The sequence below is a fragment of the Equus caballus genome, chromosome 24 (assembly GCF_041296265.1).
Source record: "Equus caballus isolate H_3958 breed thoroughbred chromosome 24, TB-T2T, whole genome shotgun sequence".
NCBI classification, from domain to species: domain Eukaryota; kingdom Metazoa; phylum Chordata; class Mammalia; order Perissodactyla; family Equidae; genus Equus; species Equus caballus.
The window spans coordinates 44,524,521-44,548,694 of NC_091707.1; positions in this window are offsets into that span (position 1 = coordinate 44,524,521).

Here is a 24,174-nt window from a genome sequence, read left to right on the forward strand (position 1 = left end):
GACTTGCTCTCATGAGTGGAATATTAGCAGATATAATGTGAGCAGAGGTTTTAAATGGACGTGTGTGATTTGGCTTTATTTCCTAGAACCCTGTGATCTCCCATGAGAAGAGCAGGCCCCAAGAATCCACATGAGTAGACCTGAACCTCATGGAGTCCAGCCTGGCCCAGCCAAATTTAGCCTAGATCAGGCAAACTGCAGCTGACCTGCAGACCCATGTTTATAACAACAGCACCAGCTGTGATGTTTGTTACTCAGCATAAACTGATTAATACTAGATTTATAGATCATGTGTAGGGGCAGAGGCCGGGGTTGGTGAACAAATTTCAGCATGCTCCGGTGGTTTCTAGCACAGCTACATGTCAAATAACGCATACAATTATCTCAAAAAATGATGGGCTGCACCCTTCCTGGAGCCTCATCTCTCTATTTTCAGTAAGTCTGTGCATGTAAGAACCCTGCATTTCACCCAAAATGACTATTCCAGAGCCAGAGGGATTCCACTGGCATCAGTCCAGAAGAAATACTGGAATTATGTTTCTCTTTTTCCTTGTTGTTCAAACTGTCAATTCCAAGCTTTATGAAGTTCCAAGATCCTGCTCCCTCCTTGGAATCCTCACACGTCACATAATTGCAGGTATTTCTTTCCTCCCAAAGCCTTTACCCTCCCACTTCCATAGCCTCTCTCAAATAAATCAGACTGACTGACCATGTGACCACTCACATGGCTTTTGTTCTCCTCACCAGCCACCTGGCTATCTCTGGCCCACACTTCACCAAGTTCCTTCACACATGATCTCACCAGAAAGACACAAGAAAGTCTCTACTGGATATTTGAAACAGTGCACAACTCAGAGGTGAAAATGTAACATGCTTTCCTTTGAAACACCTGGAAAAGGAATTTGGAAGGAGCTTAAATTATCTAGATCCTCTGTTTCCTTACTGAACCCAAAATACAAAGCAGAAGGAATGGCTCTAACAGCTTCCAAAAGATCCCATGCTAATGGCTGCCTGCTGCTTCTCTGAAAGCCCTGCAATGCACCAGACACTGTTCAAGGCACTAGGAGGAGTATAAAGAGTAAGAATAAATTTCCTGCCCTCGAAGAGCTCATGGATTAAAAACACAAAAAGGCTGAAACAAATGCTGCTGCTAAGAACAATAGGAACTGATGGTGAAAACTAGCTCATAAACTGGTCAATGTCTTCTTTATAAAGGGTATGTCATTGAAACCTTGCAAAATTCCTGCTATGGACCAAATGTTTGTGGCTCCTCAAAATTCACATATTGAAACCCTAACTCCCAATGTGATGGTCTTTGGAGGCGTAGTGTTGGAGAGGTAATTAGGATTAGAGTAGATAATGAGGTTGGGGCCTTCATGATGAAATTAATGCCCCCATAAAAAGAGGAAGAGACCTGAGATCTCTCTTCCTGCATGCATGCAACACAGAAGGCCGCATGAGGACATAACCTGGAGGAGAACCCTCACCAAGAACTCAACAATGATGGCACCCTGATCTCAGACTTCCAGCCTCCAGAACTGTGAAACAAACCAGTTTGTTGTTTAAGCCACTCAGTCTATGGTATTCTGTAATAGCAGCCCGAACTGACTAAAACAACATCCATTTTATAGCCAGGACATCTGAGACTTGGAAAGATCTAAAAAGCTCAGCTGAGGTCACATAGCCTATAAGTGGTTGGAGTGGAAGTTAGCCTGCGATCCTGACTGTTTGACCCTGAAGACCACGTGCTCAGCCAGTGCCCTTCCTTCCTGTCCATGGTCACAATGCAATAAGACAAGAGTCCTAATGAAAGTGTTTACCAAGAGAGATGCCCATAGAGTGAAGCAAGTGGCTCTCTGGGGGAGGAGAGAACCATATCTCAAAGAAGATGAACAATGAGTAGCGTATGCATCAGATTTTACAAATAAAAATAAAAGGAAAAGGCATTTGGTCAAAGGGAACAGTATTTGCAAGAGCAGAGAGGTGTGAATGATCATAGACCTTTCAAGGAGATTACAGAGAAAGATGAGAACCCGCCGACAAATAGGAAAAGATGACTCAGATGGAGGGGTAGAGGTGGGTTGGTACCCAACTAAAAAAGACCCTGAAGCTTCTTGCAAATTAAGTAAGTTCTCGGTGCCCTTATAGGAATCATTTTTTTCTTTTATTTTTTCCCCTGATCTATCCTAATTTGCATTTTTTGAAAATGAATCTCATTTTGCTGTTTATTACCCATATATTGAACCTGTCTATATCTCTTGGAATAAATTCTATCCATCATTCTTATTGGATTTATTCCAGCACCACCCCAGTTTGTATAATTTGCAAATTTCATTAACATTCTCTTTACTTTCTCTTGGAAACCATTAATAACATTGTTGCATATGATCAGGCTTAACACCAATCTCTTTGGCACCCCGACTAATCAACTACCTCTGGCTGGGTGTCACACTATTCATCACTATGCCTTGTTTACAGACCCCTGAAAATTATCAATTCCTATGACAGTGTTCATATCCAAGCCAGTGTCAATTAATTTCATAAGTAAAATTTCGTGACGTGGTATCAAATGCATTACCAAAATCAAGATGTATTGCAGTAACTTTGTTCCCCTCCACTGTGAATTTTAAACAGCTCTCAGATTGGGCCTGGATGATTTATTTGTGGCAACCCCAAGCTGTTTATTCACTCATGATTCCATTACTTCTTAGATGTTCTGGGGTATTTTTCTCTGTACACTTAAACTTCCTAGAGGTAATCTCAGGGACCGTTCCTCTTTTGAAAAGACAGGTGAACACATTTGTTGCTGGCCTGAACTTCTGTGATCTCTGCAAATATATCAAGTCATTTAAAAGACAATTCCTTTTTCCCTCATCTGGCAGCTTTTATGAAGTAGCTAGGAGCCTACACTAGCTCTGAGCTATTGCCCCAGTAAGCTGGTATTAGATGTCACCTACTGGGGCAATGAGCATATGTTGCTGCTTATAGGGAAAAACGTCATGGTTTCAGGGACTCCTTCAGGTCCACCTGCGCCTCCATTCTGGAATTTCTCCATTCACGCAGCCCAGTGTGCAAATAATCTTGTTTACACCATGAAATATACCCAGGCCAATGTACTCCACTGCCAGCCAGTGCACTCCAGATGCTGTGGGCTTTAGGAACACAAATTAATTCAAAATTAAATGGGTAGAACTGTAAATCTGCTGTTTAAAAATCAGAATATATTTAAAAGCTGAACCCTAGTGATTTTTGGCACCTAGACCATCATGTTTCGTTGTACTTTTTTCTCATTTGCCCCCGCCTATGACTCCCCACCATCACCATCGTTGACATGGACATTTGACAGACAATAAGATCTAAGTATGGACATTAACAATTTCCATCCAAATGTCCCTTTTGTCTCAAAATAAGGAAGGAGACAATATGAGTGGGAAAAGCTTACAAAAGGAGGGAAAAGCAGGGACCATTGGTTGGACACTCTCGTGAAAGGAACAGTTTACCATGAATTACACCAAAACTCAAGTGGGCTTTGGTAGGACTCCAGTGATTTCCAAACAATCACTCTTTTGTTTTTTTAAAGATTGGCACCTGAGCTAACATCTGTTGTCAATCTTCCCTTCCTCTTCCTTTTCCCCTTTTTCTTCTCCTTCTTCTTCTTCTTCTTCTCCCCGAAGCCTCCAAATACTATTCTAGTTGCAGGTCCTTCTGGCTGTGCTATGTGGGACACCGCTTCAGCATGGCCTGATGAGCAGTGCCAGCTCCACACCCAGGATCTGAACCGGTGAAACCCTGGGCCACTGAAGCAGACCGCACAAGCTTAACCACTCAGCCATGGGCCGGCCCCACAAACAATCATTCTTAAACCATCCAGGTTACATCTCCCAAGTACTTACACAACCAATTTGCTGCTAACTCATCCTGGTGGACACAAGAGGCAAGGTTTCCAACATACACGCCCTTTACTGTTAAGACCAGGCTGCAGCAAGCATTTGGTCACAGCTGCTCAAAATGCTTTTCTGAATAAGGTTGGCTTCCCTCTAATGCATGATTTAGAGCTGTGGGTCCTCAACCTGTCACTAGCAGACTTTGAGATGAGTTAAACGTGTCCTTAAAAAAAATTATGTATACGGGGGCCTGCCCAGTGGCATAGCGGTTAAGTTTGTGCGCTCTGCTTCGGCAGCCTGGGGTTCACCAGTTGAGATCCCAGGCACAGGCCTAGCATCATTTATCAAGCCATGCTGTGTCAGCATCCCACATAAAATAGAGGAAGATTGGCACAGATGTTAGCTCAGCAACAGTCTCCCTCAAGCAAAAAGAGGAAGACTGGTGACAGATATTAGCTCAGAGCCAATCTTCCTTACATGCACACACACACAAAATTATATATACAATCCCGCAAGTATGTGTGTGCTAGTATGTGTATGTTTTCTCTACCTCTGGCTACCCAAGATACAATGCGATTGTGTTCACGGTTGCAGGACAGACCCACAGAAAGACTCAATTGAGCTTCCCTCATTCTGGTACCTGAAGGATGTGGCTTTCACTTTAAAGCAAATCTTTGAAGCCTATCTCTTGCCAGGCACAAGCCTCTGGCCTCAACGTGGCTGTCCTCATAGTGATGTGTGTGGCCACTTCACAGAGACTGCGCTGCTGGACACTCTCTAGGACTACCCCGAACACTCCATACATTTACTGCTTCCATCTCAGACTCCATTATGAGATAAAAGCACCGCACTCTCACATTCCTCCATAAATTCACTTGTCAGCTATGTGTGAAACATCTATTATGTCATGGTACGAGACACGTCGGTGCCCCAGAGATGAAGGTGGTTTGGTCTCCATTCTCTAGGAAGTAAGAGTGAGGGTGGGAGGGGGTCATAAGACACAAACACATAGAGAAAAATACACAAGAGCAAATATGGCGTAATGAGGATTGTAAACATGAGATTATGAGAATTCAGGGGATAAAAATCTTACAACTGGTTTCGGGAAATCTAGAAAGCCTTCGTGAGGGTGGTGGGATTTAAAGGAACACTCGGGAAGTTGAGACATGGAGGAATGCTTTGAAGATGGAGGGAAATTTGTCTGTGTTAAATCCGGGTCCACTCAGAGAACAGTAAGCAGATAGATATGATGGTCTCAACCTAAGTGAGTATAAATGGGTGACATTACAGGGAAAGGCCTTGAATGTCAGGCTGAGTTTGAGTTTAATTCAACTGTCAGAAATGCCTTGAAGGAGGTATAATTTAAATCCCACACCCTCTGTCGTTAGAGTAGACCTGTTGACCGATGTTTCCAAATCTTGTGCAAAACTGTGCTCTTTGTGCCCTTATGCATGCGTTCATGAATGCATAATTTATGGTGCTGCGCTATGTGAAAGGGGCCACAAGCGTTGCCTATACAAGACAGAGCATGAAAATGCTGCCTTCAGCCTTACTCAGAGTTGACCAGTGAACGCAGGTTCAACTGGGTTAAATCCTACGTGTGCTGAATTTAACCCAGTAGAACCCGTATCTCTTATTGACATTCCCTTCTTTCTTGCCTCCTAGGTGAACGCTCTCCCCTGGCTCTCTTCCAGTCTCCTTGAATACTCTTCTCTGTCTCCTTCCTTGTTTCTCGTCCCTCTGCCTGCTCTTCTTATAGTGGACTTTGTTCTATTCTAGAATTCAACCCTTGCCCCTTCTCTCTTTGCACACTTCATGTCCCCTTTAAAGAAGCTCTTCTATTTCCATGGTTTCACCCGCCATTTATGTGCCAATAACTGCTGCTCAGTTTCAACCTGTCCTCTGACCTCCGACCCACATTTACCAATGCATCTTGATTACGTCTACCAATAAATGCTTCAAAGGCAACATGTTGAAAGAAACATGAGAAAACCTGTGAATCCTCCTTATCGCTTAACCCCACATATTACTGATGCTACTTTCAAACATCTGTAGAATCCATACTCTCTCCATCCCAATATGAGTGTGTCAACATCTGTTTTCTGGTTATTCCAACAGTCCCACAATTGGTCACCCTATCTAGGGATTTCACTCCTTTGATGGTGAACTAACGCAAGGGTAGTCTTTCTAAAACACAAATTTAATGGCAACACTAGATGAAACCAGACTCCAAGGTTTTTTTAAATCCTTTTTAAGGAGACACTGAAAAGAAAATGCCATGAATCAACAACAGGATGCAGAAATTCATCAGACCCGGTCCATATCTTTAAGCACTTCCCTCTCCTAGTCTGGTGAAAGATCGAGTGAGGGAGACAGACAAGGAAATGATTGGACTACATTGTGAAAAGTACTATGAGCGAAATATGCATAAGACTCTGAAAGAACCCCGGGCAAGCCCTCCAATTTAGACAGGAGGACCCTGGGAAGATTTTCAGGAGAAATTACATCCCATCTACACTCTGAAGAAGGGAGACTCTGGAGAAGGTACACTAGCTCAGCAAGGAAGAGAGGAAATGGCATTCCAGACATTAGGAGAAGTATAGAAAGACCCAGCGGTGTGATGAAGCAGTGTCCTAGAAATTTGGCATGGCAGCAAGGAAGGGCTCATGTAGAAGAGAGGCAAGTGCTGGTACTACAGATGGGACAGTGCCAGATGAGGAAGCATCTTGCTTACTAAGCAAAGTAGGCTGGATTTCCGCCTCTCCATTATCATCACGCTAGCTCTGGGTGGGGGAAAATGTCTTTAGGATAAGTCATACCACCCAGCCTGTACTACGACAGGTGTAGAATCCAAATTTATTTTAGGTACACAGTTCAAGAATATCAAGCTGAAAACTTAACGTCAAAACTGGTCATGGAACAGTGAAAATTCTGGGTCCCCCCCAGAATAAAACCAAACCTATAGGAGGTATTCCCACTACTCAAATACATAAGACTCCCACAGGAGAAAAAACCCACTGAAGATAAGTTCACAATGAAAATTTAAAAATCACAGGGAGACAAATACCAACCTAAGGAGAATCAGCAGTTGCAGCAAATAGTAGAATTAACATTCTAAGAACTAGAAATGTCTACAATACCTAAATACTAAAATTTGATATTCTTGAAATCATTAAAGATAAAAGAAAGAACAGAAACACTAATAATAGAATAGAACACTAGGTTTTAAAAAATGGATTTTTAAACAAATCAAGTAAGACTGAAAAAAATGGAAAACATGGGGACTGAAATAAAAGATGCAATGGGAAAATTAAACAACAGATTAATGAACTAGAAGGCATTGCTACATCCAGAATACGCACAGGCATATAAACAGATGAACAATATCAACAAGAGGTTCAAATATGCAGTGAATAGATTGAGACCATCTAACATATATCTAATAGGATTTACAGAAGGAGAAAATAAAGACAGGAGAAAGGCAAATTTGAATTTCCTAGGATTGAAGAAAAATTTAAGTTCCCAGATTGAAAAATCAAAGTGAGTTCTAATCTTGATCAATAAAAACAATTAGAGAAAATTATTCCTTTCAAGCATACATTGATCTAATAATAAAAAAAATCATTCTCTACAAGTCCACAAAAAAGGATCTTGACAAATTCCAAAGACTCAATATCATACAGACCAAGTTCTTTGTATGATCTTTGACAACGATATTTAAAAAGGAAGCCATAAGAAAGAGATAGTCAAGGAATTTGGAATTTGTACTAAAAGTTTTGGATGGCCATTGGAAGTCTGAAGCAAGAGAGTGACATGACCAGGTGTTATGTTTTAGAAAGTTCTCTCTAGATGTAACATGGAGGATGGCTCTGAGAATGGAAGGCTGACTGGAGGTAGGGAAGAATCTAGATGAGAATAAGTGACTGGAACCAAGACAGGAACAGAAGGAATGGAGAGAAAGGGAAGTATCTGAGAAGCATTTTAAGGAGCTAGAAACTGATGACTTATTGATTGGATATGGGACGGGGGGAACACTGTTTCACCCCACCTTTCTCACTATAAGATACTACCTCTCATATTTCATGTGAGTGGTAGCTAAAGTCATGAGTACAGATGAGGTTGCCACAGAAAGCATATAGAGTGAGAGGAGCAGAGCCCCAAGAGCACTCTGAGAAACATTTAAGGTCTCAGAGACCTTGAAAGACATCAAGAAGAAATAAAGATGGCCAACAGATACATGAAAGGATGTTCAACATCCCTAATTATTAGGGAAATTCAAATCAAAACTACAATATCACTTTACACCAATCAGAATGACTATAATTACCAAGATAAAAAACAACAAACGTTAGAGAGGATGTGTAGAAAAGGGGACATTCATACACTGCTGGTGGGAATGCAAACTGACGCAGCCACTATGGGAAACAGTATGGAGATTTCTCAAAAAACTAAAAATAGAAATGCCATATGATCCAGCCATCCCACTACTTGGTATTTATCCAAAGAACTTGAAATCGCTGATCCAAAGAGATTTATGCACCCCTATGTTCATTGCAGCATCATTCACAATAGCCAAGATGTGGAAGCAACCCAAGTGCCCTTCTATGGATGAATGGATAAAGAAGATCTGGTATCTATATACAATGGAATACGACTTGGCCATAAAAAAGACAAAACCATCCCATTTGCAAACAACATGGATGCACCTTGAGGGTATGATGTTAAGCAAAATAAGCTAGAAAGAGAAAGACAAAACCTGTATGATTTCAGGGCCAGCTAGGTGGCACAGCAGTTAAGTGCGTGCATTCCACTTCAGTGGCCCGGGGTTTGCTGGTTCGGATCCCGGGTGCGTACCTAGGCACAGCTTGTCAAGCCATGCGGTGGTAAGCGTCCCACATAAAATAGAGGAAGATGGGCACAGATGTTAGCTCAGGGCCACTCTTCCTCAGCAAAAAGAGGAGGATTGGCAGCAGATGTTAGCTCAGGGCTAATCTTCCTCAAAAAAAAAAAATGTATGATTTCACTCATATGTGGAAGATAACAAATACACGGATATAGAGAACAGATTAGCGGCTACCAGAGGGGAAGGGGACTGGGGGGTGGGCGAAAGGGATAAAGGGGCACATAGCTATGGTGATGGACAAAAATTAGACTACTAGGGGTGAGTACAATGAAGTGTATTCAGGAATTGATAAGTAATAATGTATACCTGAAATTACCCAATGTTATAAGCCATTATGATTTCAGTTTAGAAAAAAGAAGGAATAGCCACAGTTTCATGAGAAGAACCAAGATTTCATAAGATGAGGGAATAGCAAGTACAAAGGAGAATGATATAAATAGATCCTTTTCTCAAGAGAAGTCACAAACTGAGGAGAGAGGGCGTCCATTGGATTCCCAGTTGTGAGAATCTTGCTGAACTTGACAAGAAGAGTTTCAGCAAAACGTCAGGAGTAGATGTGGAAAGGATGTGGATTGAGGAGCGAGTGTAGGATGTGGAAAGGTAAAAGCTCATTGAGGTTACTCTTTCATGAAGCTTGATGGTGCGGGGAAGGAGAGAGACAAGATAGTGACCCGAGTGTTACCTGACTCAAAAGAACACGAAGTCTTTCAAATAGGTGAAATGGAATGTAGTGATTTGTTGGAAGGAAGGAAGGAAGGAAAGAAAGAAAGGAAGGGTGGAAGAGAAGGAGGATCATTTCACTGAGATTTAGTTCCTGGTACAATTTTGTTTCTGCAGATAAATTTGTATCTTTTAAGCTAACAGAGATCTTAAATTATACAACTCATCTTGTTCTCATCTTGGTTTAAAAAGTATGTACGAGTCATCCTATTCCAAGGTAGCCTCATATTTCAACATGAGCGCTGCAAGCATTCACTACTTCAGCTTCGTGCAGATTCAAGCCCCTGTTTTAATTCTTCATTGTGTTTCCAACAGGGTGTCTTTAAAGCTCTCAGGAAGTGGGCAGCGGAATTCAAACCAGAGAGAAGACAGTGGTTCTGCTCTGTCTCTCATCACTACAATCAAGAAACAATTGCTCAACAAATTAAATAAATTTCTCTAAGGCCCACCCCTAGTGGAGATAACTGAGTTGGGGGGCTACCGTATAAAGTGGCCTGCCTGACACCTTCAGGTACACATCCTTTTGATACGTAAATGTAGGGGCTCCATTCTTTACCTAAAGTCCTCTCCACTGAGAGCAATTAAATAAATTCAATAAATGACCACTCCTTAAAGTTCAGGGAATCATTTTTGTTTTGTTTTGTTTTGTTGTTGCTTGTTTGTGTGTCATAACAGCGGCAGAAAAAAAGAGTTTACCCACATAACTTTGACCGAATAATATCATACAATAGGGGTTTGGGGTAGAGATTTTAATGGGAAAAGCAGAAAAATACAGTATGAACAACCCCATTTAGAATCATGATTTATTTCACTGATTTGGATTCTCTGCCCTTTTCTGAAAAAAAATTATAAATATAGTTGAAAGCGTTTATCACCTGAGATGCACCATTTGGGAAAGAAAACAGGAGAACGTATTTTTAAACCATAAATTTCTACCGTGTTCACCCGTTGCATAAATAAGCAGCCCCAGCCTTTGCAAGAAATATTAAAGTTCATTTAAATTGCAAATCTGACCTTATTAAAATGGCTTTCTCAAAGAGCCATAAACAAATAGAGTGCGTTAGTAATACTGCAAACAACAGAATACATTCTCAACCAGTTCTGTAATTAAAGTGGAAAAATAGAATTTTCGCAGTTCTGAATGACTTAGAGATGGAAGAAGAAATATGCTATGACAATAACTTGAGGTAGGAAAAATGCGTCCATCTGGGAGGGTCCCTTTAAAAAACGTCTCAGCACAATTACTCTTTGAAAGTCCATACAAGTTCTTAGGAACAGCTTGGAAATGTTATTATATTGTTGCTCATCGAATGTGTTTTGAATACTTTTTCCTACAGCTACCACATTCCCTCTTAATGTTGAAAGCACAGCCATTAAAGATTTACTATGTTTGGGGTAAGAATAAAAATGAACAATTAAGAATGAGCTGGTATCTGCAAATGGCTAGGAAGAGCTAATAAATTTCAGAATTAAGAGGCAAACAGGCTGGGCTGGTTACCAGGTTTATGGAAAATCCATACCTGAAGGTATATTTAAATTAGTGGATTGTCAGCAAGCAAATGGTTTTCTTTTACTTAGAAAAGTAATCCACACAAATCAGATGGAGTTGAGGTGAAACTTGACTTGGTTCTAACTGAGTTTTGCAACTTTGGATTTATGGCTAAGTAAGTGCTTCCATGCAGATCCAGGGCAAAGTGATGAGTTTAAAAAAATAATAAAATAAAATGAAGGTGCAGGATGGACCACAAACTCTTAAAGCTCTCCACTGGTTTGAAATGAGATCACCACCAAAACAGGCTAACTTCTTTAAACTTCATTATGTTCTATTTAGATGTATTTTTTGGTTTATTCATTGATTCATTCAATAAATGTTTATAGAATACCTACTCTGTGCCTGATACAGAGCTAGGAGCTAAGGACGTAACAGGAGCAAAATAGAAGGATTCCTGCCCTCACAAAGTTCAAGACTGATTCTGTATAAACTCTTTAAGAAGGTAGGATACGTTTCACTCCATTTTATAAACATTTCTATCAAAAATGGTTAAAATAAGTTTTGATGCTTAAATAAGTTTTCTTTTTGTTGTGCCTTTAAGAGGTGATGGCGGGGTGTGTGTCAAAGGTATTTTCATTTGTGGATATTCTCTGAGATCTTAATGATTCCAAGTCCCTTTTGCAGAGAGCAGTTTGTTGTGTTCCTCAGACAAGCTGACATCTAACCCAAAGACATACATCTCTTCGCTGAGTTTGCCCATGAGCCCTTGCTAAATAGACCTCTTCCCTGAAGCTTGCTCTTCACCAGCTTCCTACATTGTCCCAGAATAGAGAGAGAACTACATGAGCCAAAATTCCAGCACTGAGTTCAAACTTTACAGCATACTGTCCTGAGTGGACTTAGATATAACCTCTCTGAGCCTTGATTTCTTTATCTGAAGTGAGAAAATAACTCTTACTTCCCATGGTTGTTCGGAAGACTAAATGAGATAATACACGAGAAAGCTTCCGTAAACTCTAGTCTACAGACGCCATTGCTGCATCTACCACTTTTACAAATTATCACAGTCACCACAACTACTAACACTACCTCTGATACTACAACCATGGTAGTAGAAGCCAGAAGAAATCTGAACAAAGCAATCTAAATTAGCCCAGAGAACCTAAACCTAAGCTCATTTGCTTGAGCAGCCAAATATTGTAGAGTCAGCAACTGGCAAGCGTGCAAATCCACTGGAAATTCCTGGGAGATTTACAAGCTGATGTACCCTATCACAACGGGAGAATGTAGAGGAGGAAAAATTTTCCTCTGCCCATCTTAGTTTCTCAGCCTGGGCTCTGTAATAAAAGATAGAGTCATAAGAGAAAAACAAAACAAGTTTATTAACACATGTATTGCACATGTAACACACAAGAGTTTCCAGAGATGTGTAACTCAAAGAAGTAGCTTAGAATATAGCATCTTCAACAAAGAACAACAAATTTATAGAGAAATGATAAGACAGAGGAAAGAGATTTTAATCTTCCAAGGGTGGCAAATTGTAGGAAAATAATTATGAGGGAAACAAATGGTAGATAAAAGCTAGTTAGCAAAGTTTGTTATGTAGGCTCCTCTGCTGCCATCTCCAGGCTGATAAGGGTCTAAAGTTGTCTCTGGTCATTAACTTTTGTCCTTCCTGGGCAAGAGGGACACCTCTGAAAATTTATACCCCGTTTTTAGGCAAATAGAAAGAGGACAGGGAGCTCTTCTTGTATCTGCTTCTCTATTGTCTTCAGTTCAAAATAATCCTCATGCCAAAGTGGCATATTTTGGAGTGACTTATTCTGGTTGCCCTCAAGGACAATAGCTCTCTGCAGACCACCCAGCTGTCTATACTCAGATGCTGAGATTAACCTCGAATTAGGCCGGGGTTGCATCCAGGCTCCAAAGGCAGGTATGTCTGTCTGACGCTGATATATCTAAAGATAAAAATCAACAGTTTAAAATGCCCCAGGATTTGCAGAATATCTGCCTCCATTTGCATGGAGTTGAGGTTTCGTTGTTTGATCCCATTCAGTTCAATAATCAAATGTTAACTGAGCACCTTCCTTGAACAATGGTTGGGAGTTGGATTTCATTATGGGTGCCACAGGGACCCTTTGAAGAGTTAATACATACGCATAGGTATCCGGCACAGTGTGCATTCAATTTTTCTGAGTTCCCACATAATAAAAGATTTGAATACAACAAGGCTACTAAAACAGAAATAGAAAAAGAAGCAAACCACCAGGCTAATAGAATTACCGAACTTAAGCATTTCATTTTGTTCTATACAAGCAATTCAGAGCTAGGAATATGTTTTAGTTCTTGTCATTTTTTTCTCTCTGTAACACCAGGAGAGAAAGTTTCAAATGACTAATGACTAAAATGGTCCCAGATTTCTCATTCAGAAAAGACCGTTTTCTATGTTTGAAATGTAATGAGAAAAATATCCATCAATGTTAAGCGCTTGAGTGTGGCTATTCCCAACTAATAAATCACAAACTTCGGTCAATCTGTTGATCCCAAAGCCTGTCCGGAGAGACTACCATGCTCCTACTTTTTTCTACTCCTTCCACATGTCAGAGGCCTCATGGGTAATTGCCACCAGGGAGAAGGTATGGGTATGAGCAACCCCCATACCACTATCCCTTTCTCTATATTTATATATATATAGGAATATATATATGACTCATATGATTCATGGTGCCATTACTACATCAAATTACTATCAAATTATAGCCAACGTTGCAATGTAACAATCTTTTATTATCACCCACAATTCCATCCTCTCCACGCAACCCAGTAACATCAAGACTCAGTGAAACTGAAATGTAATTCACTGGTAAGGAAGCTATTTGAACAGAATTCCAAGTGATCTGATTATTAGCATTAAAGTGAAGGAAACTGCCTCTGCTGTAGTTTACCCAAAAGTTGTGGAAGAATATGCTAAACTGGGAAGGAAAAAGAGAGTTTTGGGAAGAAGGCAGGCCCTCATTGGGCAGGCTCCATTACCCCAATAAACAACCTGTTGTCTCCACTAAGACTATGCATGTGCCCTTCCTCCCATGAATTCCAGCTCAGGAAATAAAATCAAGAGACTGGAACTGAGGGACAACAAGAGGCAAACTTGATTTAAGCTTCGATTTTCCATGTAACACAGCTTGAAAATAGCAAGCTATATGACTCCTTGAGGGGATAATAAAGAATGTGATGCATTTCTCTGAAGACTTCGAAAAGGCTGTCCCAGCACAGTATACGGTTTTGTTTTTCCAGAAGTTGTGAAGAAAACATTCTTCCCTTCCCTGATGCTATTTTTCTATGACTTACACAACTTCCTAGAAATGCCTCCTAAGCAATAGCTACAGACCAAGGCTATGGTCTAGTCTGAAAGTCGGCTGAATGAACAGGTATTTATCACCTACTGTATGCATTGTCAGGTGTCAGGCAAGAAACTCGAACATTCTTCTCCCTAGAGAAGTTAAGTCAGAGTGGAGAAGCAGTACCTACACACATAAAAGCAGAGACTAAAAGAGAGGAGCACAGAATCTAGGACTGGGGATCACACCGGTGTATGTGAAGTAGAAATAAAGGTGATCAGGACAGAAGGAAGGCCTTGGGAAAGGCACCATTGGCCCGTCAAAGTCTGGGCAGACTTAGAAGAATGCGTAGTGTTCTGCTGGTGGAGTTCCAGGCACTCATTGGGAGCTTCCAACCCCTCCACTGTCCAGTTGTGTCACACAGAGTGAGATCCAGTCTTCTGGATCCCTGCCACCTGCCACCTGTCTTTCCAAGAGCCTGTCCAGGACTAGAAAATTCCTATCTACTCAAAAATCTCAGGGTGAGCAAAAACAGGCACGCTCTAACTAATGGAAATGTTCACGCAAGCAACAATTACCTGAGAGGCGGGCGGGAATTTGGCAGGATGTTTCCAAAATCTCAAAAATATGCCTTTTTTTTACTCAATAATTCTACTTGGAAGAATTTATGCTAAGGAAAAAATAAGGCTATGCATAAAGATTTAGCTATGTCTATTTTTGTATATATAGTGAAAAGTTTGAAGCCACCTAAACAACCCAGAACAGGAAATTGGTTAAGAAAATTATGCTCCATTGATATGATGAGGTACTATTAGCTATTAAAACTGAAACAGATAAATATGCATTGGCATGAAAAGATGTTCATGACGTATTAAGCATTATACAAAATGTTATGTATAATATTCTAATTTTGTAAAAAAATAAAAAGTGTGTATAACACATGCACACACTACCTTATTATGTGTCCTTATGTGGATGTCTACAATTGTAGATATGATAAAATCCCAAGGTGGTTATCTCTGGATGGTGAGATTCAGATATGTTTATTTTGTTTTTAATTATCTGCATTTTATAATTTTTATATGACACATTTATTGCCTTGGATATTAGAGAAAGTTTATTTTTTATTTTTAAAAAATGTTAAAAAGAAAACTCTCAGGGGAAACTAATACATGAAACAAGTCTAAGAGCCACAGCAATGGGCCCACAACTCGGTCTGTGGGGGCCATAGGTTGATATATGACTATAATTCAGCTCCAAGCAAAAGTGTGGAAGAGAAAAAGAAATGCATTTTGATTCTTATTTGGTAGGCTTGGTCATTGTATCCAAGGCACCCCAAAGATGGGTCTGGAAAATAAAGTTCACTGCCACTCGAGCTCAGCAGACTGAACTGACCTCAAGTTATTGCTTGTGAATCAGATCAAGACAAGAAGCGGGCATGGACAGCAGGGTCCAGTCACGCGTGAAGGCAGCAAGGCAAGGCTGGAGTTTGTCGGATTTTAAGAGAGCTGGAATTGCACCGCTTCCTTTCTGTGCAGACAAACAGGGAGGAGATGATGGGAAGACCCCCTGGAAGCCAGCCGGAACCTTCTCAGTGGGATGAAGCGCACGCCCTCAGAGAAGTGACGCTGTTACTATGCACCTTAATAACAGTTTTTAGGCGAATGACAGAAAGCACATTGAAACCACATTACCCACTGAATAGTGTAAAAATAAATAAGGCAGAGTTTATTAACTGGTGGAGAAAATGATTATAGGGCAAATAAAAACGACTCAGGGAAATGGAGATGAGGATGTATTAAGGAAGAAAGAAAGATATTTCAGCCAAAGAGGGTCTATAGAATGAGGTGGGGAAAGGGCAGGCTGTACGATGAAGCGGGGAGGATGGGCTGGCTCTAAACACAAAGGGAAAACTCATTCATGGTTTTCCTAATACAACGGCGGGCAAGACAGAAATAAAATAGTGGCCACTCACGCCCACACTGTTGGGAAATGCAGAAATCAGTCTTGGCATGGGCCACACACAGCACAGGAAGGGACAGATGCCTTTATATGAAAGCATCTAAAGGGCATGAGGCAGACCTGCAAGACAAACTAAATGGCTTCTTTGAACAATTTCATTCATACCTGCCTGCTATGGAACGGGACAATGTAACCCATAACCCGATAGAGAAACAAACCCCATTGTCAATGCCTTGTGCGAGCAGAGGGCTTGCTTTTCTTTTCTGTCTCTCCCGACATATTTCACTCCTATTCTGGAAGAGATTCTCTGGAGCTAATCCATGTCTCTAAAAGTCACGTCAAAGACACTGGCTCCACTCTGCCAAGTACTTATTGCTTTGGACACATAGGTGTGCAAAGTCATACTCCACATGACATAGCCCCAACCTAAGCATTTTATCTAAGATTTTGTGGGTGAAAGTAATAGTAGTCATGCCTGAGCTGCAGTCCTTGCAACATTTATCTCTTTGCTTGGGAGACATCTTACTTTCTGTACTTTTCCTGACACACAACTTATGAAAAATTCCCCTATCCCCTTAACAACCAGGCTCTTTGGCAACCTGGAGGCTTTAGGGTGACGCTCCCTGTTTAAAATACTTCTTTTCACCTTGCTAACTCATGGACTAAATTCCAGCGGCATTTCCTCTCAGGAGATTTCTGTGCCAGCCCTTCCTCACTCCGGGTAGGATTCCATAGCAACCTGTCGTAACCTCTTTCTGTTGCTGGACCGACGGTTCCTTGAAGACACGGATGAAGTCTTTTTCCGCTTTCACATCTGTCCACCAAGCCTAGAAGCTGGGACTTAGAAGATGCTCAATAAACGTTCGCTAAATGAGTGAGAAACTTAATATCCAAACAGTTTCCTCTTAAAGCCACCTCCTCCCTCCTTTTGTTCATGTTTTGCGAAGAAGAATACAGACTCAGGGAGAGAAAGGCTAGAATATATTCTTGCACTGGTGGTCTCTGATTCTGCCCCAGTTGCTGGGCAGATTTCATCCCGATCTCCTTGCTCTCTATTTATCCCTTCAGAGTATGTGAAGTACTTATTGCGGGCAAGGCCTCCGCTTGGCACAATGGTTCCCAAATGCCCTGCCCTTCAGGAATCTATAGTCTAATTCTAAATTTATGGCTCGTAGTACTCATGCAGAGTTTAAATATTAGCTTCCATTTCTTTAACACCTGCTACTGACTCCCTACAACTCAAGCCTCCTTGGCTGTCCCTGAGGCCTTGCCAGCCATCATAATAATTCTGCCACCTGGTTTCCAGTGGTTAAGCCCTGCTCCCTCACCTCTATAATTTCAGGGTTCCTTCATAAATGGAGTGTCTACATAAATTACTTCTCCCTAATCCATGTAGCATTATCATTCCCTTTTCCAGATGAGAATACTAAGACACATAGATGTTACGAAACTCACTACAGGGCACAGGGTTAGTGGGTATCTGAGCTGGGATCAGAACTTCCCCGAATTTATTTTCCAAAAATACCAGAATGCCACTCTAACTCTGTAATTCATCTCTCTCTTAACCCTTTTCTTTGTGATTTCCTTTAGACAGTTAAAAAAAAAAACTATAAAAAAATAGTACAATAACTGTCACAAAACAGAACAGTTGGCGGTAAGAGCTGAGCGAGTGGCCCAGGTAATAACAGCTCTGTGTTCTGAAATTAGAGAAATCACTTGGAGGAACGGATGGAGCCAGTCTCTTTCTAAACAAGTTTATGAACTCTGCCTTCGGAGTTACATTGTCAGAAGGAGAGAGAAGGATGGCAAATTGCTTCAGAAGGAAACAGATCAATGCTGAGTCCCTGGGAAAGGTGTTTGATTTGTAGCATCTTTGCAAAAGGAATGCCTAGTGAGGAGTTGGTATTCTGAGCTATTGAGAGGCATTCTTTGGCAAAACCCACATTACCGAAGAGCAGGCTCAAATCCTTGAGCTAGCTGTCATCAAGCAAATATTTAAGAAGACAATGGAGCAATGTGGCATTTTATCTCCTCTTGACGTGACCACAGTCCTGCCAGCTAATGAACACATTTCACTCTGTTGCTTTATATTAATTGAAGGGACAAGTGATTTGACCTACCCATTATTAAAGCAAGACTCCAACCAAATAGCATGTTCAGCCACACGCATCAACAAGGTCCTACCTACAATTCTTATTATGTTAGTTTGGGTTCTCCAAGAAGTAGATGCCAAAATGGGATTAGATGTGCAAGAGATTTATTGGGGGGAACTGCCAGTGAGGGAAAATGGAAAGGGAGCAGGTGGAACTGAGAGAGCCATCAGACCAAAATGCCAGTCTGACATGTTTGAAGGAGAGAGGGAAAGAAGAAAGTTTGAGTGAAGTGTCCTCGACTGCCATGCAGTCTAAAGCTGGTTCCATCAGGCTATCTGGGAGTCCTTGAGCCAACGTTGCCCATCAGAGGAGTCCTGCATCTTGCAGAAATGAAACTGCATCTGTGTCCCCTCAGTGCTCAGTCATTGGCTGGAACAGCCTGGGGAAAGCCTGGGGAAATGACAGCTGAGGTTGTCCATGGAGCCTGGGGGCCCACTGTGAACTAGACCTTATCCAGAACATCATGTATTACCACTCCCTTAGGCCCTTACTGTAACAGGGGGCCTCAATGATGCTTTTGGTCTCTCAGAAGCAATGTCAGTTGGGATCCTGTGTCTAATCATCCTCAAATGTCTGGTTATTCCACTTTCCCCATGGTACAGTCATCCAAGTGAATGGCCACAGGGTACTTCAGGGAAAAGCTAGGGGCATCATCACGGTGCATACTTAGCATGATCAAAGAGTTCTAGATCTAAAAATTGGCTCTGATAAGGGAACTTGGCAGGGGATCATGGCTTCTTATTGAGAGAACACCCTCAGCCTCCTGCTTCTCTGTTCTTCCCATTTTGTTGTTGTTGTTGTCGTCAATGTTGTAGATGTTAAGCAGCATCCTTGTTGTCCACTTCCCTATTTTGCCTTAGGAATGCCACGTTCTATTAACTTCTTCCACAGCTCCCTGTGGGTCAAGCCCCTGTGGCCGCAGCTCTGACCTTGCCATGGTAATTGTGGCCTTCTGGCTTCCAACAGGTAAGCCCTGTCCTGTGACCTCTATTACTACAGGGCTCTGGAGATTAACAAACCCACCTCTCCTGCCATCAACCCTGGCTTGCATAGCAACCACCACTGAACTTCTTAGTGATATTGGTGCCCCTCTCACAGGCACATTCCTAATGACTTCAGTGAATGGTGTGACCTTCAGACCTTCCCCAGGGACACAGACCTCTGGTAGGTTGTTAGGCCTTATATAACGGACACATTCCAGCAAGCCTACATCCCTCAGCCCCTTTATTCCTTCCCTTACTGACTACCAGGGCAGCTCAGACATTTGACTTTGCTCAGCATTGACCATCATTTCCTCCAGCACTCTATGAGCCATCCTAACAGTGAGTTTGCTTCCTCGCCTGGCGTGCTAGCAGAGTGTGGTCTGTGTCCCAAGAAAGTGCCCCCCGTCAATGAATTCTTGCTCATCTAGTCTTATATTCTGTTCCCTTTAATCAAAAGCCTCAAAACCCAATCCCTAGGCTATTTCTCTGTTTCCTGCCAGAATATTCTAGCTAATTCCTGTAGCTCCTTTGGGATATAACCTCTTTTCTCCCTCATTGGGCCCAGCATGTTCCCAGCCAGATTATGCTGGGATTTGACCTTAGTCATCAGCCTGACAGTCTGCACGTGGGGGCAGCTTTGGAGAGGGGGCGGCTGGTTGCCTTGTGGAAGAAGGGCCTCAGCAGTGTCTTCCAGGCCACTTATGCAAATTCTGAGAGTTCAGAAGGGGTGTCTGCACAGTCAACGTCCTCAAGGGTATCCATCAAGATGTCCTCCTCTCTCATTTCAGGATCCCAGGTTTTCCCATCAAGGACCCTGGCTGAACATTTAAACTTCTCCGGAGCTCTGGAGCTCTAAATATCAGATCTTCAGTTTGCCGCTCAGCTACATCCACTCCTCCCAGGCAGAAGACAAAGGACTCTCTAAACTACCATGGAGGTACTCTGGCTCTCACACTTAGTCTTTAACTGCTTGTCAATGGCCTTGAATTTCTCATTCCTCGGGAGGGCACCAATAGAATTTAGCAGCCAACACCTCTATCTTTGTAGGCATTATTCCCTTTATATCTTTCAAATACTTGAACCATCACACCTGCTAGGGAATTCCTTTCCACCAACTGGTCTTCCCAGTCACCTAGGGAAACTCTTATCAGTTGGGCCAAGTATTAGTCAGCGCAGGGTGCTATAACAAAATACCACAAACAAACTATCGTAGACTGCTTAATCAGCAGAAATTTATTTTCTCACTGTTCTGGATGCTGAAAGTACAAGATTAGAGTGCCAGCATGGCAGGGTTCTGGCAAGAACTCTTCCTGACTTGCAGATGGCTATTTTCTTGCTGTGTTCTCACATGGTAGAGAGAGTGAAATCTCTCTCTTCCTCTTTTTTTAAGGCCATCAATCTTATCAGATTAGGTCCAGACTGTATGAGTCCATTTAACTTTAATTACCTCCTAAAAGCTCTATCTCCAAATGCGGTCACATTGGGAGTTAGAGATTCAACATATGAATTTTAGGGGAACACAATTCAGTCCATAGCAGGCCACCAGCTTGTGCCAAGGACTATCCATGCCCTATAGTCCACTCAGAACAGCATTCTGTTTGCCCACTGGGCATTGAGTGAACCAGTCCCAGGACCCTATCTTACTGCCTGTTTCCTAGGACTACTCCTGGCACCTCTTGTGTTTATTCAGGTTTTCAAACAAGTAGATGTCAAGATGGGGTTATATGTACAAGAGATTTATTTGGGAAAATGACTATGAGGAAAATGGAGAGGGAACCAGAGAAGGTAGAGAAGCCATCAGACTGCAGTGCAGATCTGGGCACTGGGAAGAAGAGAAGGAAGGGAAGGTCAAGGAAGTCTCTGACTGCAATGCAGTTCTAAAAAGTTCCAACCAGGCCAACAGGGAGTCCTCAAGCCAAGGTAGCTCATCATTAATCTTCCTGCTGAGCAGTCATTGGCTGGACAGCCCGTGGAAAGTGAAGCTTTGTATGAGGGTGGCAATGGATTCAGAGCTGAGGTCAATGACCTTCTCTGCAGCTGTGACTCTGAACAGCATATATGCATGGTCATCAAAGCTATTTGCTGCAAAGATTTACTAGAAAACATAGAAAGGCTCTAGGATCTAGCAGGAAACCAGGGGACAATCAGAACTGAAAACCAGGTAAAGAACATACTGGTCCTCTTTAGAGGAATTGCTAACAACATCTATCCCCTCGTGGGAGTCAGAATTCTAAGATGATCTCCATGGCCGTCATCCTTGTATAATCTTCCCCCTTTGAGTGTATGTGATGTCTGTGAATACAATGAGATATCACGCTCATGACCATGTTATATTATACAGCAAAAGGAATTCTTCCAGATGTAATTAAAGTTACCAAGCAGTTCCCTTTGGGTTAATCAAAAGGGAGATTATCCGGATGGGCCAGAGAGTTTTCTCCAGCTGGTAGCAGAGGAAAGAGTGAAAGTGATTGAAAGCATGAAAGGGATTCAGCTTGAGGGATGAGGATGGTGCTGCTGCTGCTGCAATGAGGTAAGAGGCCCTGTGATAAGGTTCACCACAAGAAACTTCAAATGGCCTCTAGTAGCTGAGAGCAGCTGCCTGCTGACAGCCAGGAAATGGGTGCCTCAGTCCTCCCCACGGGAACTGAAACCTACCAACAACCTGAACGCACTGAGAAGCAGATTCCCCCTCAGAGCCTCGGATGAGATTGCAGCCACCCGAGATGCCTTGAGTATGAGACCCTGAACAGAGAACCCAGCTGAGCCATGCTGAAGTCCTGACCCAAGAAATTGTGGGATAACAAATGGATGTTTTAAACTACTATGTGTGTGGTGAATTGTTATGTAGTGAAAGAAAACTAATACTCAAATGGAGTATTTGTGTGTTAATACACACACAAATTAGTTATGTATATATGATGGATGGATGGATGGATGGATAGATGGATGAGTGGATGGATGGATGAGGGGATGGATGGATGGAGGAATGGAGGGATGGTTGGATGGAGGGATGGATGAGTGGATGGATGGAAGGAGAGAGAGAGAGAGATGACAGAGATAGATAGATGGATGGATGGATAGATAAATAGGTTGATTAATTGATTAGACTCATCATAGTGCTCCCAAAAGCTTGTGTCCTCAAACAAGTTGCTCAAGCTCTCCCACAACCCAGTTTCCTTATGCATAAAAAGTGACAATGAACAAAAACAAAAGACGGTTCGTCTTGCTAACTAATCTCTACGTTTCTTTCCAGTTCTAAGATTACGAAGACTCTATTGTTGTAATGACTTGCATAACTTGACAGATCACACTTTATCATTTACTAATCTTCCTTTATTCATGTTTATTCATAACAATTTTAATAAAAATAGTGAACCTTTCTTAAGCCTTTACTTTGCACCAAATACATGTCTCATCTCATTTACTCCTCATCAAAATCCTATAATGTATAATGTAGAAATCATCTACATTCTTACACATTTGTTTGTTTGGTCACAATATTTATTGAGCACTGACTGTATAACGAACATTGATCAAGGCTCTGGGGATAAAGCGGTAAACAAAGTTTTAAAAAATCTTGCTGCTTTCATAAAGCTTATTCTAGTGGGAGAGCTAGACAATAAATGAGTAAACAAGCAAGTGAGTAGGAGAGTTTCAGATTTGATAAATGCTCTAAGGCAAATAAAGCAAGGTAATGGGGCAACGAGTGACTGAGGTAGAGAGTGGCCACTTTAGGCTGTGATCTGATTAATTACAAAGATCCCATAACCAAAAATTCTGAAGGAAGAGCATTGCAAGCAGAAGCTACTACAAGAACAAAGGACAAATGTCTGAAGCAGGAAAGAGCTCGACAAAGTCGCAGAAATAAGGGCCAATGTGAAAACTGAGGCTCAAAGTAGCTGAGGAAGTGGCCAAGTTCACCCAGCTAGTAACTTGTAGAAGTGGGATTTGAATGCAGGTCTATGTCCTGGGCCTGGGATATTACCCATGATGCTCTTCAGCAGGGGTCAGCAAACTGCTGCCTCCAGGCCACATCCAGCCCACCACCTGTCCTTGTAGGGCCCATGAGATAGATAAGAATGGCTTTTAGATTTTAAAAGTGGTTCAAAAAGTCAAAAGAAGAATAATATTGCACAACATGTTAAAACTATACGAAATTCAAATTTCATTGTCCTTGAACAAAGTGTATTGGTATACACCCATATCCACTGGTTTATGAATGGTCTATGGCTGCTTCTACACTCCAAAAGCAGAGTAGAGTAGCTATGACAGATACCGTAAGGTCCACAAAGCCTACGATGTTTCCTATCTGGCCCTTTACAGAAAAGGTTTATGTACTCCTGCTCTGCAACCTCTTATCACACCACTTAAATGAGTAGGAAAGATTTGTAATGATGAACCCCTGTGACTCGCACCATAAAACCCGAGGGAAGGAGATTGAGAAGCCACGCTTTCCCAGGGACAGAGCTTACAGGAAGGCAAGAGTACCTGAAGACCTGTAAACAGTAGTTAATGCTCTTTGTTCTATTGTTAGGGTTATTTATTCCGCTTTAACTGCTGTTACCATATCTTCAGCCCTACAGGAATGATTAGGAGAGAGAGAGCTAGAGAGGAAAATGCACGGAGTAAAAAGGGGAGTGGTCACACTTCAGAAAAGGGGACAGATGAGGCAAATTACTTATGAGCACGAGGAAGAGAGTTAGGAAATAGAGCAATTTAAATGGAGTCCTTGGAGACCC